Here is a 24193-nt window from a genome sequence, read left to right as displayed (position 1 = left end):
TATTCATTGCCTTGTTACTTGGGTTACAAATAGGTGACTAAATTTGATGAGCAGGTAGCTCAACTGGCAATTAATATATTACTTGAAATACATTCAAAAGATTAAATAGGTAGCTGCATATGTGAAGGTAAAAATGTGCAAAGCAATTTATGTGGCAGACTCTGCATGAATGGTATGAATTAGCTTTTTGTTAATGATTAGATATTCGTCCCTCAAGCTACTGTGATCAGAGAGACATTTCTTAGAAATTGAGAGAAAGAAGAAAAGCTTGTACTTGTGCTGAGTCGTAAAGACTGCTGGACCGCGTATGCCTACAGTGATGAAGACTCTGAGGTCAAAAAGCTAACTCACTGCAGAGTTTTAACTGTCTTTTTTTTTGCTAAGCTGTCATATTTTCTAGTAGGGGATGAAAACCTCAGAAACTGCATTTTCCTTGAAGTGATTGAGGACATCCCCAAACCACTAGTCTTACCCTGCATAAACAAAGACCTTGAAGGTTTCTTTGATCTGGCCTTAAATCTGTGCATGGTTGCTTCAGAGAATTAAAGGGCTTCCAAGTGTAAAGAATATATTCCAATGCCACAGCAAACGAGGACCCACACAGTTCTGCTATGCTAGCTTTATTCGCTCTCTGTTTTCATGTATAAGGCTGTTTCTAGAAAGCTACTAAGACAAGTTGAGGTCATTACCTACTTGGAAAGAAAGGATTCGAATCACCTAACATGTCAGGAAAATAACCTAGTAGGAAATATTTCAGCCAATAACGAACTATTATTCAAGAAGCCCAGTAAACTGTGCATACATTTCTGCAATTATCACGGCAGCTTCTGAGCTTAACAGCAGAAATCGTTAAAATTAAAAGTATCTGAAATACCTCAATCTGCTTGTGTTTTTCACCATGTTGAGAAGCGAAAATGGGTAGGACTAGTCTGAATATAATTTCCAGTTACCATAAAAAATGTATTGCATGTAATGCTTTCTTTCAAAATCACTATCACTTATTTTATTGCAGGCCTTGCCTTGACTTACTGAAAAAATGCTTTCTATGGTAAGGGAAATCTATTTTTTCCCTCCTTGTGCCACTGTGAAGCACCTTAGGACATCTTTCTACGTTAGAGCTATTATATAAATGCAAGTTATTTTTTGTTTTATTGAACTGCACTGTCCTTCATTCCTGTATTTTATGCTTTCTGACTGTTGGTTAGAGAAAGCCTGAGAGAAGCTTTCCATCTCAGTGATGTAAAACTTTACAATGTCTTTGAAGAAGAATAGCTATTTGGGGCTATGTTCCATTCTGAACTAATTTGGACTAGAAAGTTTTCTGTAAACGACTGCCAAAACCATACATTCACATGGAAGCCTAAAACTAACTGAGAAACTGATGCACCATTGCAATTCACCTTGAATCTTGCTTTTTTGATATATATAAGCTACAATTTTGTGAAAAATGGAAGATGTGAGATTAGAGGTGCAATATCGCATTGGTCGGATGGGAGCAATGTAAAATCACAGGAGAATAGTAGATACACTCTGAAATATACACAAGTATTATAATTAATCTTCCTGAAAATAAATAGAAATAAAAGATGTTTTAAATTACTTGAAATTTTATTGAATTTTTTTGCCTAATATGATGTTATTTTGTTGAATTTTGTGATGCCAGTAAGCAAATAAGTGCAAAAAAATGTGCACCTTGAGTTATCGAATTAAGTTTAATTTTGAATCATTCCCCCATCCCAATATCCACCTGAGATCTGGGATCATGAAAGATGGAATTCATTTGGATTACAATGTGCAGTTTCCAAGAGTCTGATTGTCGATTGAAATAGATAACAACCTGCGCAGTTGTTAAAAAAAGGAATGTAAAGCTTTGCTTTTTTCACAATTTTTCTTTTTATTTCAGTTCTGTTTATCAAAATAAGGAGCTTCTTGAAAAAAACATGTTTGGGCACTGTTCCACAGAAGCCAGAAGCCCAAGTGATCCTTCCTTGTCTGTGAGCCTATACAGCGAGCAGCAGAGGCAGGCTATTTGATCAAAAGTAGGGGGAGGAGGGGAGGTGTATCACAGCCAAGCCAGATCCTGCTATCACCCAGTGTCTGCACACATGCACTTTCCAGCAGGAGGCAGGAACAGGAACCCTGGCTGACTTTTTTGCCTTCCATAGTCCCCAGGAGCTTTGAAGACAGCCATAGCACCAGGCTGTGATCAACGAACATAAGATTAACCAAAGATCAAACCTGGAGCCTTCTGGTCTGCACAGCCTAATCGGACACAGAGCAGTTCCCCTACTTATCAGCAAAACTATGCTTTTGAAAAAATGAAACGTCATCGTGTTTTATTGTTTTAAATCGCTGATGATTGCACAGTGTTCAGTTCCATTCGCAAACCCTCAGATAATGAAGCAGTCCGTGCCCGCATGCAGCAAGACCTGGACAACAGCCAGGCTTGGGCTGATAAGTGGCAAGTAACATTCGCGCTAGACAAGTGCCAGACAATGAACATCTCTAACAAGAGAGAGTCTAACCACCTCCCCTTGACATTCAACAGCATTACCATCGCTGAATCCCCCACTATCAACATCCTGGGGGTCACCATTGACCAGAAACTTAACTGGACCAGCAACATAAATACTGTGGCTATAAGAGCAGGTCAGAGGCTGGATATTCTGCAGAGAGTGACTCACCTCCTGACTCCCCAAAGCCTTTCCACCATCTGCAAGGCACAAGTCAGGAGTGTGATGGAATACTCTCCACTTGCCTGGATGAGTGCAACACTCAAGAAGCTCGACACCATCCAGGACAAAGCAGCCCGCTTGATTGGCACCCCATCCACCACCCGAAACATTCACTCTCTTCACCACCGGCTGCAGTGTGTACCATCCACAGGATGCACTGCAGCAACTTGCCAAGGCTTCTTCGACAGCACCACCCAAACCCATGACCTCTAACCTAGAAGGACAAGAGCAGCAGGCACATGGGAACAACACCACCTGCACTTTCCTCTCCAAGTCACACACCATCCCGACTTGGAAATATATCACCGTTCCTTCATCATCGCTGGGTCAAAATCCTGGAACTCCCTACCTAACAGCATTGTGGGAGAACCTTCACCACACGGACTGCAGCGGTTCAAGAAGGCGGCTCACTACCACCATCTCAAGGGCAATTAGGGATGGCCAATAAATGCTGGCCTTGCTAGCGACGCCAACATCCCATGAATGAATTTTTAAAAATCACAGCAAGTTTCATTTAAAAAATGAACCCATTATTAGTTGTTTTTTATATTGTCTGGTTGGAATGTCAGCTGTCTGATGGAGACTTGGCTAGATCTAACACTGTTCCCATCCCCCAAACTACAGTAGCAATTGTTAACATCTGAGTGAAAATTTATACGCATGGTGGCTAATTTCTATATAAAGCTATTTAAAATAAGGTAAAAATCTGATTGCCCTTTTTGCAAGAAATATTCTTAATTAACCAAATATGGACTTGGGTTTTCCCCTTTCCTTCGTTGTGAGACTTTTTTTGGAAAACCAATGATTAAATTCAACTGAAGCTTGTCTTTTTTTTAATAAAAGCTGAGATTTATTTGTCTAAAAAATTGAAGGTGCATGCCCCCACAAATTATATTTTTTATTTCAGGACTACTGAAAAAGATCGTGCAAAACTGTACTTTTGAAAACAATGACTTCAACACAATAAAACATAATCGCATTTTATTATTTTAAAAGCACAACATGGACACCATTTTTCAGAGCTCATTATTTTTATTAATAGCTCTGCAATAAAAAGATAAGTTGTGGAATCTCCTAGCTTTACAGTGATGGTTTTGCAATGATTCACACCCTTGAAAAGGAAACAAATTGGGGTTCAGTCGTAACCTTTTCATTCTATCGCTTTCTCTCTCTTTTAGCTATTTTCTAATTAATGCATTTCAGGATTTCATTGGTTTGACATCAAAATTGAGGGAGAAAGTAGAAAGGACTTTTAACCTAATAAGAAAAAGTTGTGTGGGCTTTTACAGTGTCAGAATTATATAGTCATGACTTCTAAAACAAATTTAATTCAGAACCAGACTGAAAACATCAAAATTCTTCAAATGGGTCAGGTTGTGTGTGTGCACAGTATAGTTCGATGTAGTTTTTATCAGGCATACTTCCACAACTTTTACTTTGGGATTCAATTGAATTTAACTCCCAGACAGGAAGGTAGCAAAGCGAGCCGTGTGCCCGTCCAGGAGCGATAGCGAGCAGGCTTATCCAATTTTAACAGCCGTGACTCATTAGCACTCCACTTGCTGACACCCTGACCAAATGTTGGCAGGAGGCGCATGCTCGACCATTAAAATTGGGCAGCAGGAGGCCGTCGCCAGGGACCCGGGAAAATGATCCTTGGCACAGGGTAAGTGCTTTGAGAGGGTACTCCCAGTTGGGGAAGGTGAGGGGAGATTACCAGGGCACAGGAGGCCCAAGGTTTCTTTGTGAGGCCCGAGGAGCACTTCTGCTTCCCTTGGCCCACTAGGAAACCTGTTTAAAAAAAAAACATTTTTAATGTAATTAACTGGGCCTCTTCTGGCCCTGGCTGCTGTTCCTTGCTGGTTTGGTCTGGTGGAGAAGCCACCACTGGTTCCCTACTCAAGCTTCACTCAGGCTAAAATAGTAGATCGGGGCCCGATTTAAAGAGGACCCTGCAGGCTTAGGGCGGGTGTCCTCGCCGCCTGCTATTTAAAATTGCGGTCAGCCGGGTCAGGGCATGCAAGGAATGGGTAAGTCCCCCGCTCCATTTTAACTGCCTCCTCGCCTGGTTTATGCCAGGCGGGAGCTTTTAAAATCAACCCCATGATGTTTCACTTGGATATCTAGTAGAGCCAAAACACCGTACAGCACTGTCCAGACAATGATGTCTGAGATTAAATCAGTACCATTTTTGAATGACTTTGTACAGCTATATATGTTCCACTAGAATGGTGGTATCCTTATGTAATGAACTTTTTTTTTATTCGTTCTTAGGATGTGGGCGTTGCTGGCAAGGCCGGCATTTATTGCCTATCCCTAATTGCCCTTGAGAAGGTGGTGGTGAGCCGCCTTCTTGAACCGTTGCAGTCTGTGTAGTGAAGGTTCTCCCAGAGTGCTGTTAGGAAGGGAGTTCCAGGATTTTGACCCAGCGACGATGAAGGAACGGCAATATATTTCCAAGTCGGGATGGTGTGTGACTTGGAGGGGAACGTGCAGGTGGTGTTGATCCCTGCAGCCCTTGTCCTTCTAGGTGGTAGAGGTCGCAGGTTTGGGAGATGCTGTCGAAGAAGCCTTGGGGAGTTGGTGCAGTGCATCCTGTGGATGGTACACACTGCAGCCACAGTGCGCCGGTGGTGAAGGGAGTGAATGTTTAAGGTGGCGGATGGGGTGCCAATCAAGCGGGCTGCATTGTCCTGGATGGTGTCGAGGTTTTTGAGTGTTGTTGGAGCTGCACTCATCCAGGCAAGTGGAGAGTATTCCATCACACTCCTGACTTGTGCCTTGTAGATGGTGGAAAGGCTTTGGGGAGTCAGGTGGTGAGTCACTCGTCACAGAATACCCAGCCTCTGACCTGCTCTTGTAGCCACAGTATTTATGTGGCTGGTCCAGTTAAGTTTCTGGTCAATGGTGACCCCCAGGATGTTGATAGTGGGGGATTCGCCGATTGTAATGCCGTTGAATGTCAAGGGGAGGTGGTTAGACTCTCTCTTGTTGGAGATGGTCATTGTCTGGCACAAATGATACTTACCACTTATCAGCCCAAGCCTGGATGTTGTCCAGGTCTTGCTGCACACGGGCTCGGACTGCTTCATTTTCTGAGGGGTTGCGAATGGAACTGAACACTGTGCAATCATCAGCGAACATCCCCATTTCTGACCTTATGATGGAGGGAAGGTCATTGATGAAGCAGCTGAAGATGGTTGGGCCGAGGACACTGCCCTGAGGAACTCCTGCAGCAATGACCTGGGGCTGAGATGATTGGCCTCCAACAACCACTACCATCTTCCTTTGTGCTAGGTATGACTCCAGCCACTGGAGAGTTTTCCCCCTGATTCCCATTGACTTCAATGTTACTCAGGCTCCTTAGTCCCACACTTGGTCAAATGCTGCCTTGATGTCAAGGGCAGTCACTCTCACCTCACCTCTGGAATTCAGCTCTTTTGTCCATGTTTGGACCAAGGCTGTAATGAGGTCTGGAGCCGAGTGGTCCTGACGGAACCCAAACTGAGCATCGGTGAGCAGGTTATTGGTGAGTAAGTGCTGCTTGATAAGGTGTCGATGACACCTTCCATCACTTTGCTGATGATTGAGAGTAGGCTGATGGGGCGGTAATTGCCCGGATTGGATTTGTCCTTTTTGTGGACAGGACATACCTGGGCAATTTTCCACATTGTCGGGTGGATGCCAGTGTTGTAGCTGTACTGGAACAGCTTGGCTGGAGGCGCAGCTAGTTCTGGAGCACAAGTCTTCAGCACTACAGCTGGGATGTTGTCGGGGCCCATAGCCTTTGTTGTATCCAGTGCACTCAGCCATTTCTTGATTTCATGTGGAGTGAATCAAATTGGCTAAAGACTGGTTTCTGTGATGGTGGGAATATTGGGAGGAGGCAGAGATGGATCATCCACTTGGCACTTCTGGCTGAAGATGGTAGCAAACACTTCAGCCTTGTCTTTTGGCACATAAATATGTCTCCTCTATTGAAATAAAACTAACAGTTTGGGTCATTTCCCAACTCTGTTTGCGTTTACAGCAAAGTATACTTTCCCTAAGTGTATCCATGTGTTCTATGATAAGAAACCTATCTCTGTGCATGTCATGAATAGTAGTAGCATGCCACAGGATTAATAATTACCCTATTACTTAGATGTATCACACCACAGGTTACAAGGGTTAATGACCATGCATGATTGTCCTCTCCAAAAATAGAATACTGTCAGACCATATCATTTGGGCTAAAACTAATAAACAAACATGAAATTTAATAGCACAGAGACAAAAGATATACAGAAGATAATTTTCAATGCTTGACTTACATGCTACAGTACTTTAAACTGCTTCCAAAACTAAAATTAATAAAGTCTCCTTTTTCAGAATCTTTTACCTGAGATTTTGAATGTCGTAACATGGGCACACCTCTGCTCCACAGAATTCTATCTCGCTGCCACAATGTGGAAACCAACAGTTCAAGCAAGAGAACTACGAACTATTGAAATAGTTCTCCTTGCCCCTCCCCCCAATCTATTAACCCATTTCTCTGGGTCTTCATGGCAGAATACAACACAGAAGATCAAAGGAGTTTTTCTCCACTTGATAGGCAATTATGTTATTAATCAATTCTGCCATTCAGATTGAAGCATTTGAAGAGCAGACATCCAGGCATTGTCATGAGTTTCATTTGCTTTTGATACTTGACTTGCATATCAAATAGATTGGCTCCAAGAATGACCCTTGAATGTTCAGCAGGCATCTGTAAATTATGTATTCCCTCAACATTTCAAAGATGAATTATCTTTAGATCAGGTCTAAATCCAAACCATATGTTTGTACAGTGCTGATATGGAGAACAAGTCCAAACAAAGGAGAAAGAACACTTGAAGACAAAGCTCTATATTCAATTGTACAAGAAGTGTGTTGATCCATTTTAGCATTATTTTCATTAAAAAGTTAGCTCTCGTCCTACACTGCATCAGGATGAGGGATGTTGTGCTGGGGAATGAAACTCATCCCATTTCAAACACCTAACATCAAGCACTCCTAGATCAGATATTGCATAGTCAGATGCAGAATAAAGAAAGAAAGTAGACTTGCATTTATATAGCACCTTTCATGACCTCAGGATGTCTCAAAGTGCTTTACAGCTAATGAAGTACTTTTTTTGAAGTGTAGTCACTGTTATAATGTAGGAAACATTACTCCTTCTACTCTGCCACAACAACATGCCTCTATCTCAAATGGTTACACAGTGTGACGTATTTCCATTGCCCACACTGGCTATCCTTTGGATTCTTTGATGAGATTGCCAGGTCGTGCTGAATCAGGGACAATATTTGTGCTGTAAGCTTATGCCTAATAGGAACTGGATTGAGACTATTCAAACTAATTTCATAAAGGACCCTTACAGCCAGCAGATAGGGAGACTGTCATCCCATCAGTGTGAACTGGATTTGAAACCGGGGCCCAGAAGTGAAGCACCTAGTTCCCCTGAAACCTTTAAATCTTTTAAATGAACTATGTTGTATTTTCCCACCCCCCTCAATTTCATATTATGTTTTCTCCAACTTTTTGTCTCTTCTGTGTATTATTGTCTGACTGAGAAGGGTGGCATGAAACTTGCCTCTGGGCCTATTCCCATATTGATGTTTTAACCAGGAAGTTGACAAGAATGGAAATTCTGTATCCTGTCCTCATGAGTTGATTTTTCTATCTCCTCTTGTCTTGCCTCTGCTCAGGCAGCTCCAGCCAAAAGCTTGGCTAAGATTTATAACTTGCCATGTAGAATTGTGGACGTGAATCGAGGTCCAGCTGCTGCTTGTATTCCACGTTACATAGCCAAAAGACAACCCCAAATGTTTCCATATTTAAGATATTATGAAAAATTCTCTTGGTCACATAAGATATAATAAGTTTCTATTAACCTCGCATTCCAACTCCTGAGGCACACATGTTTCCCTGGGATGTCTGGAAATTGTCCGGGTGATCCCACAGCAACTTGAGCTTTTTCACAGGCAGGTCTCTTAGGGAAAATTAGCTGCACTCAGCCAGGATATCCAGTTTGCAGCAAACATCCGATTTTCCCCCTCCCAAATCCCAATTTTCTTTGCAGTCTGGGACTTCACCACCACTGGGGTACATTGGGGAAACTTCTGCTTGTGAGGGAAATAGAGAGAAAGGTTTAGAAAGAAAAGGCTCAAAAAAAAAAAATCAAGAAAACAAAAATCAACACAGAATAATAAGAAGAAAAACAAAATGCTGAAAAAGGAGTAAAAGAAAGGTGAAAGACGGAATTGAGAAAATGAGAAACAGACTTTAAGATAAATATGGGATTGGTAGAAAGAGAACAGCAAACATGAATCAAATATTAAAAAGGAAGTTACAATACTCGTAAGAAACACATATTTTGCAAGAAATGTCAGAGGGCATCCATCCTGATCAAAACTGAGCAATAGGTGTTTTATGGTTTTGTTAGTGTTGGTTTACTGATCATTCCTGTACTTTAAGTTGACAATGAATGTGTAAATTGTATGGGGATGGCACTTCTCCACACACTTATTTGTACCCTAATAATGTTAAGTTGGATGAAAAAATAACATTTTATTTAAAGAGAATAACCAGATAATGAAGGAAAAAAATGAAACTGATGAATCCTCCTCTCCCCCATGTCACTTCAGTTGCTGCTGATGTGAGTAACCATCAACTTACACATTGAACTTGTTTAGTGTCCTACGCTAGTAAATTCTGACTTCTTACAAGAGGCTTTCCTGCTGTTGCAGTAAGCAACGTGACCCTGATGCAATAAATGGAAACGTGAGGAAAATAACCCATAAAGGATATTGCTAACATTAATCTGCAACCCTCTTGCATACAAGATTAAACTTTGACCCATATTTTATAGGAATATATACCCCCCCGAGAAGTCTCACTAAAACCAAATTTATGAACCTTGCATTAGGAACTGACAGTTACATTAAATGTAAATGTACCTTCAATTAGATCATTGAGTCACAAAAACTTCAGCACAGAAGGAGTCCACTTGGCCAGTCATGCCTATGCTGGTGATATCTCCAGAGCGATCTATTCTAAGCTCACTTCCTTGCTTTTTCCCCATACCCTTTAGTACTATCTTCTTCAAGTGTTTATCTAGTTTCCTCTTTAATGTTCTGAGTGATTCAGCTTCAAAAGCCACTTGTGGTCATGAATTCCATATCCTAGTAAACCTTTGTGTGAAAATAATCATTCTAAACCACCTCCATTATGCTTCTGGTACTTATCCTAAATTTATATGTACCTTCTTGTTATTGATTCGCTGACCAGTGGAAATAATCTTTCACTATTTACCCTCTCAATCCCTTTCAAAATTTTACTTGTTAATATTCCAAAGGCTGCCATGCATATCAGGATGGCTATAAAATACAGGTAATCCCAAATTCAAGAGGGTTGCAGATTAATAATAGCAATCTGCTTTCTTGGTTATTTTCATCGCATTTCTCTTTACTGTTTGCTTACTGTAGCAGTCAGGAAGTCCCAGCCATTCTTCTTTTCCTCCAGTCATTTTCAGAACATTGACGAAAGGTCGGACTCACAATAAAATGTTATTATAGTAATTAATGACCATTCAGTGAGAATAATTTTAGACTTACCAAATGGGTAGCATAGAAACACTGGCCACTGGGAAGGCCTTAGCACTACATATCTGAATGGGGGAAATGAGAAAATGATTGTATTAATCCTTAGATATGGCACCTTGACCTGGTGGGAATGCTTGCGTGCTCCAACGACCCTGAGAGCTATGTTGGTGGAAGTGTAACGCGTGGTAGGACCACCCAAGCCAGACAGGTCGAAAGTAAGAGCCAGATCATCCACATGAAAAAGCCTTTCGTTATGGAAACAACCCAAGACAAGAAGAGTCTATTATAGACATGCAAATATAAACATCAACTATGGATAACCATGATCTGCTGGAGGTATGGGAAGATGATACTCCAATGGAGTCAAATATCTTGTTCTGGACAGATAGCAGTGGAAGAAATGGGTTGTCATGTGCCACTAATCTCAGGTCACTAATTAACTAATATACAAGATAACTTATATAATATTAAAAAGTAATTAATTTTATTAATTAAAAAGTTTCCAATTAATTTTACACCTTATTGTCTCTTAGGTCACAAGGAAGGGATGAAAAGCCAGGCAGGCAATTTTGTACCTGACGATTGGACAGCCATTTTGTGAATAATTGTGGTGGACTGAATAGTACAATGACCTTCTTGGAAAAAAAATGATAGTGTCTGCACACTCCCCCTGAATAATGCATCAAAGATTCTAAGTTTGATTCATTATTTAATAGGGATTGAAGGGCACTAATTCATGCTGGCAATATTCCACATGGTCATACTCAATCTCAACTATATCTCTTAGCAGAGGCATTAATGAAACATCTCCCTACAATGGGGGAGGATTAATTTTTAACAAATTCAACGTGTCAGCTTTCCTGTTCATCCAGGTTGTTGGTGAGAAAGTGGCGTTGGCAGAAATCTGGCAGCAGATCAGTTACCCACCTAATGGGCCCTCTTTATTGAATTAGATACTCTTGTTATGCCATTTTGCATTACACATTAATGAGCTACATGAATGAATTAATATGTAAAAATTTAGTTAATAAAAAATAAAGTTTTTATTGCAACTCAAAACTATAACTCCTGCTTTTACTACCCTGACAACTTTTTTTCTCAAATAAAAACAGAAAATGCTGGAAAACACTCAGCAGGTCAGACAGCATCTGTGGAGAGAGAAACAGAGTTAATGTTTCAGGTCAATGACCTTTCCTCATCTTTTCACTTTTTTGGAGTGCTTATGATTCTCCAGCGGTTAGAATGGGCCAATTGCTATTAATCCTGTGCCAAAACCATTATGCTACGAGGAGCAAGACCAGAGCAATTTTCCTTTTTTTCCTCTGAAAAAAACCTAACTTACCTCTGCTTGTTGCCTGTCCCAGACAATTCAGTTGAAATCAATAATAAGCCATCTGGAGAACTGTGAGCATAAACCAGCTCAATTACTCCATGTGCTGCACGTTGGTACAATGTACCACTGAGCCAACCGGAGACCTACCTTTATGAAACTCGGAGAGTGAAATCATTGGGCGATTAGGGATAATAAATGAGTTATGCTAATTACAGCTCATTTGCATGGCAAATAAGGACTATTAGTAAATAAACTGTTCCCTATAATTCAAAGCACTGAGTGACACCAAAGCCTGATTATATCAGTGAGTTTACAGAATGCTAAACACTGCGCATAGTAGTGGATTGCAAATGTGTTATCCAATTGACTGTTCTGGTGATGTCATAAACTATTATGGTGGATCTCAACTCCTTTCTGAATGTTAATAAAATCCCTTGACTGAACCAAATTGTGCACCATATATGTGGAATTTGTTAAAGGCATTTTCTATTTAACAAATTTAATAAGAGTTTTTTTTTGAAGAAGTGACTGATTTTAAAAAGAGAAAGCAGTTAATGTAGTTTATATGATTTTCAGGTGGTGTTCATTAAGGTGTCTCACAGGAAGCTTGTTACAAAAATTCAGGGGCATGGTATAAGAGGAAAGGTAACAGCATGGATTTGGGTTAATAGGTGTTGCTTAGATTGGAGAAGAATGGAAGTGGTGTACCCTAGGGGTCAGTCCTAGGTCCACTCTTGTTCTTGATATACATGGATGATTTGGACTTGGGCAGAAGGAGCACAAAATCAATGACATGGGGTTTGTCAAACAGTGAGGACAGCTGTAAAAGATAACAAATGAACAAAGGCATGTAGTAGATTACATTTAATGCAGAGTATTGTCAGGTGAGAAAGAAAGTAAAGAACTTCTTTTTGAAGTGTGGTCACTGTTGTAGTGTAGGGAAATGCAGCAGCCAATTTGTGCACAACAAGATCCCACAAACAGCAATGAGATAAATGACCAGATAATCTGTTTTAGTGATGTCGGTTGAGGGATAAATGTTGGTTAGGGTACTGGGAGAACTCCCCTGCTCTTTTTCGAAAAGTGCCATGAGATCTTTTACGTTCACCTGAGAGAGCAGATGGGATCTCGGTTTAACGACTCAGGCAGTGCAGCACTCCCTCAGTACCACACTGAAGAGTGAACCTAAATTACGTGCTTAATTCCCTGGAGTGGGGTTTGAACCCACGACTTTCTGATTAAAGCACCACGTGGCAAGTACAGCAGCACTACAAATGATTTTCTTTCCCTGGTTTTCTCCCTTTCTTTCCTAAAAGTACCAACATAAACTTCTAAAAGTAGATTTTCGTTGCCCTGTGCCGAGATAGCTGGTATAAAATTAGAGGCAGCCCAGAAGGACGGATGCAAGGAAGGAAAATTAAATTGGAGGAACAGATCTTCATTAATATTTCAACCCTAAGTATTGATCCAGCTCATGAGATATTAATATTGGATCCAATAAGTAAAAAACAAATAGTACAACAGGTTCAGAAAAATACTTGTAGCTTGAATAACAAAAACATATCATCAAAAATTGTACAAGATAATGTACAGCTGCATTGCAGATTGTTACATTCTTGAGACATTGGGCTGACTGAATATTCAAAATTACATAGAATGACATAAAATTTTACAGCCATATGGCCCAACAGGTCTATGCTGGTGTTTATGCTCCACTCAAGTCTCCTCCCACCTTATTTCATTTCACCCTATCAGCATATCCTTCTATTCCTTTCTCCCTCATGTACTAATCTAGCGTCCCCTTAATTTTTTCAAGCTATTTGCCTCAACTCTGCCATGTGGCAGTGAGTTCCACATTCTCACCACTCTCTGAGTAAAGAAGTTTCTCCTGAATTCCTTATTGAATTTATTCGTGACTATCTTATATTTCTGGCCCCCTAGTTTTGGACTCTCCCACAGTGGAAACATCTTCTCTATGTCTACCCTATCAAACCCCTTCATAGTTTTAAAGACCTCAATTAGGCCACCTATCAGTCCTCTCTTTTCTAGAGAAAAGAGTCCCAGCCTGATAAGTCTTTCCTGATAGTTGTACCTTCTCAGTTCTGGTATCATTCTTGTCAATCTTTTTTGCACTTTCGCCAGTGCTTCGAAATTCTTTTTGTAATATAGACTACAACTGTGCACAGTATTCTAAGTGTGGTCTAACCAAGGTTCTATATAAGTTTAACATTAACTTCTCTGCTTTTGAATTCTATTCCTCTAGAAATGAACACAGTGCTTTGTTTGCACTTTTTATGGCTTTGCTAACCTGTGTTGCTACTTTTAATGATTTGTGAATCTATACCCCTAGATCCCTTTGCACCTCTATCGCATTAAGATTCTTATTTTCCAAGGAATAGTTAGTCTCCTTATTCCTCCTACCAAAACACACCACCTCACACTTATCTGATTTGAAACTAATTTGCCATTTACACGGCCATTCTGCAAGTTTGTTAATGTCATCCTGTACTTTGTTGCAGTCTTCCTCGGTATTAACTATACTCTGCAATTTGGTGTTGTCCGCAAATTTTGAAATTGTACTTCTGATTCCTAAGTCCAAATCATTTACGTAAATGGTGAACATCAGTGGCCCCAGCACCAGTCCCTGTGGAACACCATTTCCCACCTTCCGCCAGTCTGGGTAACTACCTTTAACCTCAACTCTCTTTTCTGTTTTGTAATCAGCTTGCTATCCATTCTGCTATTTGTCCCCCATTCTGACCTTAATCATGAATCTATTATGTGGTACCTTTCGAAGGCCTTTTGAAAGTCCATGTACAAGGCTCTCAAAACCAAAACTTTTTTGCCTAAAGGTTTGGCTCCTTTCATATGAAATTTTGAGAGAATAGTTGCTAAGCCGTTAGGGATATATAGGATAATAAATGGACTGGAGTGTATAATGGTGGATTACTAAGTCAGAGTGTTAAGCTTGAGCTTATTTCTGGTTTAGTTTGAGATCTTCAGTGCAACACTCCACACACCTTGGTCCCCTTGAGGTCAGGCTTTAATTTTAATATGTATATTCCACAGTAATACAACTCATATACTAAATGAGTATATACATGTCATTATATAAGAGATCCTATAAAGGCATACTTATTGTACTATTCATACATTACAGTCGTATAGTAAATTTCTTCACCTAAAACACTGTGTTTGCAAACTGAACAAATTGACAGTTACCAAATCTGGGAGACACCAGAAGTACCACCTTGTCTGTAGCTGTCAGCTTTCTTATCCTAGGGGTTAAGACTCTCAACTAGGCTGCTAACTGCACTTCTATTTAAGGCCTGAAAAGTATAGTCTAAGTGGTTCTTGTTACATCTATTAATTACATAGAATGTGCAGCACAGAAACAAGCCTTTCGGTCCAATAGGTCCATGCCATTGACTATGCTCCACACGAGCCTCCTCCCTCCCTACTTCATCTAACCTATCAGCATATACTTCTGTTCTTTTCTCCCTCATATGTTTATCTAGCTTCTCCTTGAATGCATCTGTGCTGATCGCTTCAACTACTCCTTGTGGTAGCGAGTTCCACATTCTAACCACTCTCTGGGTAAAGACATTTCTCCTAAATTCCCTATTGAATTTATTAGTGACTATCTTATATTTATGGCCCCTAGTTCTGGTCTCCCCCGCAAGTGGAAACATCTTCTCTACATCTACCCTTTCAAACCCTTTCATAATCTTAAAGACCTCTATCAGGTCGCCCCTCAGTCTTCTCTTTTCAAGAGAAAAGAGGCCCAGCCTGTTCAATATTTCCTGATATGTATAACCTCTCAGTTTTGGTATCATCCTAGTAAATATTTTTTGCAACTTCTCCACTGCTTCTATATCCTTTTTATAATATGGAGACCAGAACTGTTCACAATACTTCAAATGTGGTCTAACCCAGGTTCTATATAAGTTTAAGATAACTTCTTTGCTTTTCAATTTTATCCGCTAAAAATGAACCCCAGTGCTATGTTTGAATGTTTTTATGGCCTTGTTAACGTGAGACACTGCTTTTACCGATTTGTGTATCTCTACCCCCTTGATCCCTCTGCTCCTCCACTCCGTTTAGATTCTTATTATCTAAGCAGTATGTGGCCTCTTTATTCTTCCTACCAAAATGTATCACCTCACACTTCTCTATTTTGAAATTCATTTGTCAATTACATGCCCATTCTGCAAGTTTCTGCAAGTTTCTGCATTTTGTTGGAGTCCTCCTCAGTATTAACTATACCCCCCAAGTTGGTGTCATCCGCAAATTTTGAAATTGTACTTCCGATTCCTGAGTCCAAATCATTTATGTAAATGCTGAACAACAGCAGTCCCAGTACTGATCCTTGTGGAACACCACTTCCCACCTTTTACTGGACTGAGTAACTACATTTAACCCCTACTCTCTGCTTTCTGTTTTGTAAATTGTAAACAATTTTACAACACCAAGTTATAGTCCAACAATTTTATTTGAAATTCACAAGCTTTCAGAGGCTTCCTCCTTCCTCAGGTGAATGTGGAAATGAAATCCGCGAACCCTTCGCATTTATAAATCACAGAACAATACCTGGTGATTACAGATAGTCTTTCCAACTGCCCGTTGCCAAGGCAATCACAGTGTGCAGACAGAGAGGTGTTACCTACAAGGCCACCGAATATACAAACAACCAAAAAAAAACAGAGAGAGAGAGGCAGAAACATAGAAACATCCGGAAGGAAGATAAAGACAGCAAATGACCCGTTATATTAAAACGTCCTCATGGGTGCGGAACTTGGCTATCAATTTCTACTTGACGATTTTGCGTTGTCGTGTGTCTCGAAGGCCGCCTTGGAGTACGCTTACCCGAAGGTCAGTGGCTGAATGTCCTTGACTGCTGAAGTGTTCCCCGACTGGGAGGGAACCCTCCTGTTTGGCGATTGTTGCGCGGTGTCTGTTCATCCGTTGTCGCAACGGACACCGCGCAACAATCGCCAGACAGGAGGGTTCCCTCCCAGTCGGGTAACACTTCAGCAGTCAAGGACATTCAGCCACCGACCTTCGGGTAAGCGTACTCCAAGGCAGCCTTCGAGACACACGACAACGCAAAATCGTTGAGCAGAAATTGATAGCCAAGTTCCGCACCCATGAGGACGGCCTCAACCGGGATCTTGGGTTCATGTCACGCTACACGTAACCCCACCAGCGAACAAATGTTATCTGTTTTTAATATAACGGGTCATTTGCTGTCTTTCTCTTCCTTCCGGATGTTTCTATGTTTCTGCCTCTCTCTCTGTTTATTTTTGGTTGTTTGTATATTTGGTGGCCTTGTAGGTAACACCTCTCTGTCTGCACACTGTGATTGCCTTGGCAACGGGCAGTTGGAAAGACTATCTGTAATCACCAGGTATTGTTCTGTGATTTATAAATGCGAAGGGTTCGAGGATTTCATTTCCACATTCACCTGAGGAAGGAGGAAGCCTCTGAAAGCTTGTGAATTTCAAATAAAATTGTTGGACTATAACTTTCTGTTGTAAAATTGTTTACAATTGTCAACCCCAGTCCATCACCGGCATCTCCACATTCTGTTTTGTAGCCAGCTTGCTATCCATTCTGCTACTCGTCTTGACTCCACATGCTCTGACCTTAGTCATGAGTCTACTATGCAGTACCTTATCAAAGGCCATTTGAAAATCCAAATATATTACATCTACTACATTACCCTTGTCTACCCTTTCTGTTACTTGTTCAAAGAATTCAATAAGGTTGGTCAAGCATGACCGTCCCTTTTGAAATCTGTGCTGACTATTCTTTATTATATTTTTGGTTTCTTGATGTTTTTCTATTACAGCTTTGAGTAAGGATTCCATTATCTTTCCTACTACTGATGTTAAGCTAACTGGTCTACAGTTCCCTGGTCTGGTTCTATCTCCTTTTTTAAAAATAGGAATCACATTAGCTATCTATGTACCTAGTGTATGCCTTTTTCTTCCTTTTCAATCTTGCCCTTATTTCTTTATTCAATTAAATCATTGTGCGAAATTAGTCACCTCCGGATGCTATTCATCAGTGGCGTCCTCTCAAACCGCCGGCAAAGACAGGGAGCAAGTTCGCGAATGCGCACTAAAACCAGGAAATCGCAAACTTGCACCCATTGGTTCGCCGGTGATTTGACAGGTCCGAATTAAAGGGCCTACACTCAATAAAATCATTAAATATTCATAAACTTACCATCTGCCCAACTGGAATGAAGACACTTCCGCCACCAAAAGGTACGCTGAAAAATACCAGCCCTACACTACTTTTTAAAGCGCGATGACTGTTAATGACTGCGAAACAACAAAAAATTAAATTTTAAAAATGTGGAATGTCATATTACTCTTATTTTAATATTTTTGATTAAAAAGACATTTTTAAAAATTCAAAATTAAAACTTTTTTTTACTTTTAACTTCTGTAAGTTTCATTACTTTAAATCATTTGCTTGGCTTTTTATAATAAGATGTGTTAAATTTTTATTTAAACTAACATACAGAAGTTTACTTTAAATGAATGATTTCTACATGCCTGCTTGTGGGTGTGCCTTCTCTTCTTGACAGATTCTGTGGGCATGGCTTCCATTCTCAGTCTGTATCAGTTCTGAATGAACCTGCACTGAAATCGCAGCTCTGAACTGAAAAAAAAATTGAAATGGGAGCAAGTGGACGTTGGAGACTGAGAGAAATTTTTTCGTAGTGTTTGTCTGCAGGATGTGTGGATAGCCTTGCTACGCCAGTCGGAGCAAGTTCCGGCCCATTGTGCTAAAGGAAAGTTACAGAACAAACAAAATTAGGGATGGGCAATAAATGCCGGCCTCGCCAGCAACGCCCACATCCCATGAACGAATAAAAAAAAGCCTCAAATGTTAAAATTAATTGACTAACAAAGGCCCTCTATCTAACTGCAAGGAGCATTACTTCCTTATCACCAAACTGCATTCCTTCCACAGATGTGTCCTTGTAGCATTGTTTTGGTAATTAATAGTTCTTTTGTATGCTTGCATCCCATGATTGGATGTTATGCTTCAGAAATTAATTGGAACTATAAAGTTCTTAAATTAATAGTTTCGACATATGGCTTTGCACATTAACTAGACAGCCCTATGATGTTTATGTACCTCCACAACATTCCTTCCTGCGCACAGAATTTCAGCTTGTTGCTTCATCAACCTATGATGACACCTAGACATCATAAAGATATCACAGGTTTGACAAGGCCCTCGACCGTGTCCGTCCCATTTCCCGCACGTCTCCCCTCACCCCTTCCCCTCCTTCCCAGAACTACGATAGGGTCCCCCTTGTCATCACCTTCCGCCCCACCAGCCTCCACATTCAACGGATTATCCTCTGCGATTTCCGTCACCTCCAGTGCGGTGTCACCACCAAACGCATCTTCCCCTCCCCTCCTCTTTCAGCACTCCGAAGGGACCGTCCCCTCCGCAACACCCTGGTCCACTCTTCTATCGCCCCCAACACTCGCTTCCCTTCCCACGGCACCTTCCCTTGCAAGCGCAGGAGATGCTGCACTGCCCTTCACCTCCTTCCCTTTTCACCATCCAGGGCCCCAAACACTTCGTCCAGGTGAAACAGTGGTTTACCTGTACTTCTTTCAATTTAGTATACTGTATTCGCTGCTCACGATGCGGTCTCCTCTACATTGGGGAGACCAAACGCAGACTGGGAGATCGCTTTGCTGAACACCTCCACTCAGTCCGCAAGTGTGATCCTGACCTTCCAGTCACTTGCCATTTTAATTTTCCGCCCCACTTCAATTCTGACCTCTCTGTCCTCGGCCTCTTACAGTGTTCCAGTGAAGCTCAATGGAAACTCAAGGAACAGCACCTCATCTTTTGTTTAGGACTTTACAACCTTCTGAACTCAACATTGATTTCAATAATTTCAGATCATAACCACTGCTCCAATTTTTTCGGACAGCAGGTGCTGGTAATGGTTCTCCTGTTGCCATTTACAGCTCCTCTCGACCCATCTTTTGTTTCTTTACTTGTCCCATTACCACCCTCCTTGCCTTGCACCATCATCCCTTTTGTCATTTAATCACTCCTGCCCTCCACCCTATCACTGACCCTCCTTTTTGTTCTTTCCTCCCCTTCCTCCCTCCCCCCCCACCCCCCCCACCTTTGCCTGGCTCTATGCTTGCTTAAAAACTGATAAATCTTTAACTTCTTCCAGTTTTCACACAAGGTCATCGACCTGAAACATTAACTCTGTTTCTCCACAGATGCTGCCTGACTGGCTGAGTATTTCCAGCATTTCCTGTTTTTATTTCAGATTTCCAGCATCCACAATATTTTGCTTTTGATAAAGATGTTACATTTCTCCTGCATCCCGGTGAAGCTAGAAAAATGTATAGGATGGGAACAGCCATGCTATTTCACACACATACAGTCAGGTACTGAATGGTCCCATGGCCTTTGTATGTTTGTCAGGGGATTGCTTATATCAAAAGGGTAATTAAACTGCTAGTGTTAAAGGATCAGGTAAAATTCAAGAGTTTCTGGTCACAATAGTATTTTATTGCAGAATCTAATAGACTCTATCTTAAACATATATATAAAATAAAGCTAATCTGTCTTTGTTTACACTGTCATTCTAAATCTAATTTACTCTTGTGACTGCATTTTCATTCTAAATTTGATCTTCAAACAAGGGACTGAAAATACTCTTTCAATGAAAAATGGGAAAGTGAACTTTTTCTCCATGCACTGACCTGTTAACAAAATTGCAAGGTCATGTGATATTGGCATATACTGATCTTGAGTGTGCAATTTCATTCGCAATAAAAACAGTATTTTCTCATTTTTTGTTCAAAGAGGAATTTTGGACCCCAAACGATGGAGATGTGGTTATAGACTACAAGAATAAACTACAAGCAGTTGACAGTCACCTGAATTTTGAGTTTGTTTATTTCAATCTGTCTTATCCTGTTCACATATCAAGGTGGGAAGCAATTTCATTCTAGGTCAGCAAATTGGAGGTTGGAGGGGAGGTTGGGAGGGCGAGGAGAGGCATGAAGGAGTGTTGGCGGGTGGGATCGGGGAAGGCCCAAAGATGTTTTATGGGTGCATTGGGAGCAGGAGGATGGCTGGGGAAGGGGTGGGGCCTATTGGAGACCGGGGGGGTGGACTGTGAGTGGAGGCAGAGGATGTGGGTATGGTTCTTGGTGGGTGCTTTGCATCTGTCTTCGCAGGGGAGGCAGAAGATGCAGGGATTGGGGTTGGGGAGGAGGAGTGTGTGGTGTTGGATGGGGTGGACATGGTGAGAGAGGAGGGATTGGCATCTTTGGGAGTGGATAGGTCGCTGGGGCCGGATGGAACGTGTCCCAGGCTTTTCGGGGGGGGGCTGGGGAGGAAGGAGGCTTTGACAATCGTTTTCCGGGCTTCGCTGGGTGCAGGAGTGGTGCTGGAGGATTGGAGAACTGCTAGCATTGTGCCGTTGTTTGGGGGGGGGGGGGGGAGCGGGGGATGGACCAAGTGATTGCAGGCCGGTCAGTCTGGCCTTGGTGGTGGGCAAATTGTTGGGTCGGTTCTGAGGGACAGGATGGACTGTCACTTGGAGGGGCGCAGACTGGTCGGGAATGGTCGGCGCGGATTTGTTGGGGGGAGGTGGTGTCTGACTGACTTGATTGGGTTTTTTGGGGAGGTGACGGGGGGATCGGTGGGGGTGGTGCAGTTGATGTGGTCTGCATGAATTTTGGTGGGGCTTTTGACGGGGTCCCGCAAGGCAGATTGGTCAAGGAGGTGGGGGACGTGGGATCCAGGGGCGTGTGGCAGGTTGGATCCAGGGTTGGCTTGGTGGAGGGGGGTAGTGGTCGATGGGTGTTTTTGCGGCTGGAGGGTTGTTTCCAGTGGGGTGCCACGGGGCTCGGTGCTGGGTCATTTGCTTTTTGTAGCGCACGTTGACGAATTGGACTTGGACGTAGGGGATGTGATTGGGGGGGGGGTTTGCGGATGGTGCAGAGATGGGCCGTGTGGTTGGTGGTGGGAATGCTGTGGACTGCAGGGGGGTGTCGGTGGACTGGTCGGGTGGGCAGGGGGGTGGCGAATGGGGTTCGGTCCAGAGAGGTGTGGGGTGATGCATTTGACGGGGGGGGGGGGGGGGGCAGGTGAATGCACAATAGGTGGGAGAATGCTGGGAGGTGTGGAGGAGGTGAGGGACCTTAGAGTGCGTGTCCGCGGGTCCCTGAGGGTAGCAGGACGGGTGGGATGGGGTGGTTGGGCAGGTGTGTGGAGTGCTTTCCTTTGATGGCCGAGCCGTGGAGCGTAGATGTTGTGCTGGAGCTGTGTGGAGCACCGGTTGGGCCGCAGCTTGAGTGCTGCGAACAGTTCTGGTCACCGCATTGCAGGAGGGATGTAGTTGCGTTGGAGAGGGTGCAGAGGAGATTTGCGGGGATGTTGCCAGGACTGGAGAATTTTAGCTATGATGACAGATTGGATATGCTGGGGTTGTTTTCCTTGGAACAGAGGAGGCTGAGGGGTGATTTGATTGAGGTGTACAAGATTCTGAGGGGCCTAGATAGAGTGGACCTATTTCCCTTAGTGGAGGGGTCAATAACCAGGGCGCATAGATTTAAAGTGATTGGTAGAAGGATTAGAGCGGAAATGAGGAAAAAAATTTTCACCCAGAGGGTGGTGGGGGTCTGGAACTCACTGCCTGAGAGGGTGGTAGAGGCAGAAACCCTTAACTCATTTAAAAAATACCTGGATGTGCACCTGAAGAGTCGTTACCTGCAGGGCTACAGACCAAATGTGGGAAAGTGGGGTTAGGCTGGGTGGCCTGTTTCTCAGTCGGCGCAGACACGATGGGCTGAATGGCCTCCTTCTGTGCCGTAAATTTTCTATGATTCAAATATTTGCTTGTGGCAAGTGTCATCAAAATAACGGTTGGGAGGCTCACGTGATTCATGGTAGCAAAGATAGCTTTTGGTGTGTGGAATTCTACGCCACCATGAGTCAAGGGAGCTTCCCAAATTTGTGCAAAGAAGTTATGTTAAACTTGTACAGAACCTGGGTTAGACCACACTTGGAGTATTGTGCACAGTTCTGGACACCATATTATAGAAAGCATGTAGAGGCGTTGGAGAGGGTGCAGAAAAGATTTGCAAGGATGATACCAGAACTAAGAGGATATCCTTATCAGGAAAAGCTGAACAGGCTGGAGCTTCCTTCTCTAGAAAAGAGAAGGCCGAGGGGTGACCTGATAGAGGTCTTTAAGATAATGATAGGGTTTGATATGGTAGACGTAGAGAAAATGTTTCCACTTGTGGAGGAGTCCAAAACATAAATATAAAATAGTCACTAATAAATCCAATAGGGATTTCAGGAGAAACTTCTTCACCCAGAGAGTGGTAAGAATGTGGAACACATGACCACAAGGAGTAGTTGAGGCAAATAGCATAGATGCATTTAAGCGGACGCTAGATAAGCACAGGAGGGAGAAAAAAATGAAACAGTATCTTGATAGGGTTGAAGTAGGGAGGGAGGAGGCTCATGTGCAGCATAAACGCCGGCATAGACCAGTTGGGCTAAATGGCCTGTTTCTGTGCTGTAGTTTCAATGTAACTTGATGTAACCATCAATGGTTGCCAAAAGCAAAGATTTGTGTTGCACATGGTCTTTCTGATTTCAACACACAAGAATATGTACAATAAATCAGAACAATGTGGGTGATTTTCATAGGTAATAACTTCCTAGGTAAATTCAGATGTGATGTGCAAACAGCATGAGTTAATTCATAAATCTAAATATTATTAAAAATCTGTGTACGGCACATATATCCCATCCACACGTGCTACTTCCTATTCTGTGTCAACATTTATAATGGAAACTTCCTATATAAATATTTATAATGGGATTCTGTACATAAACAATTATGTCAACACTTTATAAAGGGAAAACATAATGTAAACATTTTGCTGTCATGGTTTGTTGATGAAACAATCAAATCACTCAAAATGCTTTCTGAAAAAAAAGCCATTTTTTAAGTAACTGAAATTTCTCATGTCCAAATAAGGTACTAAATGAAAATTTTTACAAAAAATATAAATGAGATTTTACAATAGTATGTCATGCAACATTAACATTGTATGTCAACCTGCAACCACACCCAAGAAACTGCAGCAACACTTCTCACAACATAATACCTCTTTGTAAGATTCTCTTCCTGTCTGCGCAATTGCCTGGAACACTTAACGTTGTATGCAATAGCTCAAATGCAGATGTTCGAACAGTTGCTGAACCTGGGTTCCGAGAATATACATTCCACAATGGTGATTTGCACTTTCCCATTAGTACTCAAAATAAAATTTCTAACACATCTGACCTTGTTATGGTTGCTGCAGTGCAAGCTTCTCAATGACCATGATGATGTAAGCACACAGATTACCCAGGAATTAAGCTTACTCTTGTGGAATATTACATTACAGCTTTAAAATTCATTCTTGCAG

The sequence above is a fragment of the Heptranchias perlo genome, chromosome 9 (genome assembly GCF_035084215.1).
Source record: "Heptranchias perlo isolate sHepPer1 chromosome 9, sHepPer1.hap1, whole genome shotgun sequence".
In the NCBI taxonomy this organism is placed as follows: Eukaryota; Metazoa; Chordata; class Chondrichthyes; order Hexanchiformes; family Hexanchidae; genus Heptranchias; species Heptranchias perlo.
The sequence above is the reverse complement of the archived record's forward strand: the minus strand, read 5'-3'. Positions refer to the sequence as shown.